Source organism: Hyposmocoma kahamanoa, unplaced genomic scaffold, assembly GCF_003589595.1.
Source record: "Hyposmocoma kahamanoa isolate Upper Pololo Valley unplaced genomic scaffold, ASM358959v1 100370, whole genome shotgun sequence".
NCBI classification, from domain to species: Eukaryota; Metazoa; Arthropoda; class Insecta; order Lepidoptera; family Cosmopterigidae; genus Hyposmocoma; species Hyposmocoma kahamanoa.
This window is the reverse complement of record NW_020653314.1, coordinates 22,541-28,175: the sequence shown is the minus strand read 5'-3', so window position 1 is coordinate 28,175 and position 5,635 is coordinate 22,541.

Genomic DNA, 5,635 nt, shown 5'->3' with positions numbered 1-5,635 from the left:
TAACTCTATCCAGCTTCGGGTATAGCATAACAGCTTTTATTACACCATCAACTTTAAAACTCGTTCGCGTGGTCATTTATCGTGTCGTACGGGGACATTTGAAAAATATCAGAGCACCTATTTATATAATACGATTTTTATGTATTGTTTCTTTATTAATATTAATTTAAATTCATGTAGAGTAATTATACTTGGTTAGGTTTGTGTTTTAAGTAGAGCTTTATGTGCAAAGATCGATTGATTAATCTCTATAGCTTATTCGTAAGACAAATTGGGGAACTTGTCTCTGGGGAGAGATGTTAGACAGACGGACACAAACATTACAGTTAGAAACGAAAAATTCAACATTACAGTTGTATTTCTAACTTTAGATGTTGAATTGCAATGGGTTCACATATCGCGCCCCTCATGGAAGAATGGCATAAGTGCAGTTACGTCAAAAACGTACTACAATATTAGTCGATAGAGTTACAAGAGTTGGAGAGGATGTGGGTTACGTTTTTCTGTATCTAATGGAGCAATAAACATTTTTGACGTAACGTCACTTATGCCATTCTTCCATGAGGGGTGCGAATAAGTAAGTTATCAAAACGGTTCAGCTCTGCAGTGTACGCAAAAAAAATACGTAAAATTAGAGACGTCCAAACATCTGTATACTATATCAACCCCTAGAGTTCCTTGCACATTTTTCTCTGGCAAATCTGCTTTACGAACGAGCAGTAGAGTGAATGTAATTTGCTTACCTATGAAAAAAACATTATTTGGATCTTGAGTGGAAACCACGGCTTGGTAAACGTATTGTAAGACGCACTCAGTGTCCAGCAGTGGATTGCGATAGGCTGATGATGATGAAAATCAACAGTTCCAATGTGTTACCGCAGATTTAAGCGTGAAATACGCGGAGAGCGGATGCGGGTGCTCGCGCTCGCACCCGACCCGCACGCGCTACATTATCTGCATAAGGCTATTTTGTCTATGTAAGTCAATTGCATGTAAATATCAAATATACAACTGAGCACAGTTAAAATTTAAACCAATTTTCAGATTTAAATTTTACATTTATATCATTGACTTACAATTATATGGACGTCGGGTCCGCGCTAAAAAGTGTCCGCACTTGTAAGGCGCTAAAATCGTATACAGAGCGCGACACTCCGCTTTAGCCTTCATTTGTTCTACTGACAGCGCGATACTGCGATGACATTACAATTTAAATTTGGAATAGGTTGACTTGGGACATTTTTTTCGTGGTTTTTGTATTAGACCCGTCGTCCATTTATTTGTAAGTCAATGGCAGCCAGCGTTAAACTGACATCCGCCATTTAATTGTCATATTACGTAATAGGACATGGGAAGCAACGAGATCTAGGGGAAGGCAAAATTTTTAATTAAAAAAGTCTGCAGCAAGTAAATTCCTAACATCTGCTATTCTGCAGAAACCTAAATTAATATGCCTATTGTAATTTTTAAGTTTTGTCACGATGTTAGAGCACCATGATATCCAATTGTTTTTGTGAAATTACTCCACTAGTTTGCAAATAATTACTAATCATTATTACAAACTGGTTTTTATCATTCAAACAAATTTATCATGAGTTTTTCGGAGAAGGAAAACATTGTGAAAAAACCTACACGTTGAAGAATGTTCACAACACTCGGAAAAGTGTGAAGTCCTCAACTCGCAATTGCCCAGCGTGACGGACTATGGCTTAAAGGTGGTTTTCCACTGGCGAGGCGAGGAGACAAGAGAATAGAAATTTGTATAGCAAAATTTCAATTCTCTCCTCGCGCATCTTCGGTGGAAAAAATCTGGGCCGTATATTGAGCCGTATTGCTGCCTTCATAGAGCATTATACTATTTAACGGAAATACGATTTCTTGCGCGAGCTCGCGACGGCTATTAATATCAATTGCGAGATTGTGAGGTATGTACGATTTGAGATTTAAAAAACTATGGTTTCATTTCATTCTTCTTCTGATAACATCATATAATAATAATTTATGGGATATGTTTCTTCAGCTGCGAATTTATCGCTAGACGAACTAAACAGCCCCGAATCTTCACTATTCACAGTCACAGCGCTCGCGCGAGATCGCGATGTTTCGCACGAACTCACAATGGCTCCCGCGAGCTATTAATTGCAATGTTTGGTGGAAACATTGCGCCGGCGATATTTCAATTCTCGTCTCTCCTGGTCCTTCATGCCTCACTGGTGGAAAACCACCTTAAGGCTAATATCACAGCTGTGCGTACAGTCCTTCCGGACTGTCCGCCTGCGGATCATCTTCAAGCGTAGATATCCGCAGTGCCCTGAAACGAGTATTTAATATCAGTGCAGATATTCAGGGAAGACAATAGCCTACAATGAACGCACGGGTGGCTTGTGCGGAGTTCACGCGGACCGCGTTCCGCGTCACTGAAACTATCTGCCGACCCGAGACGTAGGGTTTTTTGAAGAGATTACGGGCTCGACGGCAAGATCAGGGTACGGCGGGCATCCAGGCCAAGCCCTCCGCCAGTGGTACGCCTTCACGGGCGTCTCTGACGGACCCAGACTTGCAGCTGCAAGGAACGAACAAATTCGTCTGCCCCGGTGGTGTGTGGCCGGAGCGTTTGTCCCGCGCGCAACTAGCGCGTCCTAGGAGCGGTCTAGTTGAGGGTCTAAAGCGAGGAGACACGCGAGACACGTGATTTGCCCGTCAAGTCGGTAGCTATGTGTGGAGATTGTCGCAGGACACTGCTGCATGGCATCTCTGACACTGGCCCGGAGAGCTAGTAGAGGATGAGCTAGACATCTTCTGGTTTTAGATTAGTAGATTAATTTGGGAACTGGAGAGACGCCTGCTCTGCCACCAGGAAGGAGGTTTGAACGTGCCTACAGCACCGGTACCTATTTTATCTGGTTCTCTGTAAGGCTAGTGCCTTACCAGAACCAGATGAAGTCCGTGCAAACGGGCTGATCCGGGGTTAGGATTTGACTTAGATGGTAGGTTCGCTCGCACCGAGTCATAGTGTCCTTCCCGCATAACCAAGAGGCTGATAGAAAGGGGCACTAGAAACAAAACTTATGTAGAAAGATATGTGACTGCGTAGTAACCAGCCTAATACCTCGCCTGAGCAGACACCCGTGCCTAACAGTGGGACATGTAAATGGGTCGACGAAGAAAGCAACCAAAAATAGACTGTGACTGTACAAGCTACGTCATCAGGACGGTCGATATTCTCACAATTCCTAATTATCATATTATTTTCATGAGCTTTGCATCGGTAATGGAAACTCTATCCATAATTCATAACTCACTTATTTGTGGAAACACAGACTTTCTAGAAGTTGATTGTAATATAATAATAATCTCAGTACAGAGTACTAAAAACACCGACCTCGGAAGTACGTGGAAATACATATAATTACCAAGTTTTATTGAAATCGGTTACCGGAAAGTGCGCAAACCTGGATTCATCCCCTAGTTCGCCACTATGCGGGACTTGACACAGGAGATAATAAAAATCGGTTCTCACTACTCAAAGTATATTGAGAGAGAAAAACGCCTTGAATTGGAGAATAGCAAAATCAACCATTAAAATATTTACTCCTTATAATATAATTCAGGCGCTATTTATAAAAATGAATCTTCATGCGTGAACAGCCACTCTTAGAGGTGGATGATTTTCTTCAAAATTAAATGGGACCACTTTGGAGGTACCTTCTTTCCGACAAAAAAAAGAATCATGAAAATCGGTTCACAAATACCGGAGTTATCGCGTAACATACATACATAAAAAACATACATTCGTATTGAGAACATCCTCCTTTTTTGAAGTCGGTAAAAAATAACATAGTTACTATGCTCTGTTAAACATTAGACGTATATACAATCGTCGAAAGCATAATTAAGGTTCTGTTCTACTGGAACAATTTTTTTATTTACTGTTAAATATACGTTATACCTAAGGATATTTTTATTGAATTGATATTCAATTATTTTTTGTGAAATTACTCCACTAGTTTGTTATAATTATTAATACAAAGATCGAACACTCAGAAAAAATTCCTTCGATCCGGTCGGATTCGAACCGAAGACTTCTTGCATACCGTGCCAGACGCTATACCAACTAAACCACGGAACGAAACAACAGACCTCACGAATTTTTCTATGTGCTTGCGTCGTGTCTTTGTACTTGGTCTTTCAACGACTTTTTAGTCGTAGCGCCATCTATGAGAAATCTATTACAGATTTATCACCCAGTTAGTACCTTTACAGCTACCAGCCCTGGCGAGAGATGTCGCTACTCACTGTATTAATTAAATTTTTATTGAATTGATATTCAATTATTTTTCGTGAAATTACTCCACTAGTTTGTTATAATTATCTGACACGGTATGTAAAAAGACGTCGGTTCGAATCCGACCGGATCGAAGGAATTTTTTCTGACTGTTCGACCTAAGGATATTGTTTAAAGAATAGGATGTTCCTTACCTGGTAAATCCTTCAAGTCCTAAAATTATCAAAGCCTTTAAAAAACACGAAAACTTTCTGACGTCGAAACAGCTAGATTGGTTTATTTCAGCTACTTTCACAGTTTAATGACATACGGTATTTTGCTTTGGGGTTACGCCGCCGACGTTAATAGAATCTTCGTTCTGCACAAACGTGCGGTTAGAGCAATTTACAATCTGGGCCTCCGAGTATCTTTGAGTGATAAGTTTAAAGAGATTAACATTCTTACATTAACATCGCAGTACATTTACGAAAATGTTATTTATGTTCAGAAGAATAGTAGTTTCTTTTAGGACAAAAAGAGTGACAGAATAAACTGGCTATTCTCAACAGTCGTCTTCAACAAGTCACAAATTCTTTTAAGGGGTAATGTATAAGCTTCTATAATAAGATTCCGGTTGATATTCAAAATTTGAATTTTACGAGGTTCAAAACTACTGTGAAACAAAATCTTTATCATACAGCTTCTGCGTACTTGGATGACAAGAATCCGTGGTAGTAACCCGTTTCGATCTCACAGGTAGTCTCAATCTAAGATGTTTGAAATAAATATTCTAAATGTTAAATGTATTCAAATGTATATTTAAAAAAGCAACCCTTAGAGCTTCTTGTTCATTCATCTCAGGGGAATCTGCCTTACGAATGAGCTGTAGAGTTAAATTAGTATTGTACGGATCAACGTACATTATTGTAAAACTGACAATGTGCAATGTCACACCCTACATTGGGCACATGCAAAATGTATAAAATATAATTTTCAGTACAATAAAGTTACTCCGTGGAATCAGTCGAGTATTATATCTTCAGCGTCTTTGACATCTCCCAGCGTCATCTCGTTGATATCACCTGACATATTACAGTACGAGACATGCAGCTCCTACATGTTGGTCCTTCGAGCCGGATTGCAAGACGGACGATTGCAAGTGTAGTTAGATTACCTGTGAAGTAAAGATAAATGAACTTTGAGAAGAAGGCGAACATGGTCGCTCCTTGGGTGCCCGAGGACGGATGGCGACGATGGTGACAGTCGAGAAGGCGTTGATGTGACGATCTTGTTGGGTTTGAAAAGCAGTCCGAGAAATCGCCAAAGATAAAAGAGTATTGGAGGATTTTGTGTGAGACTAGAATTAAAATT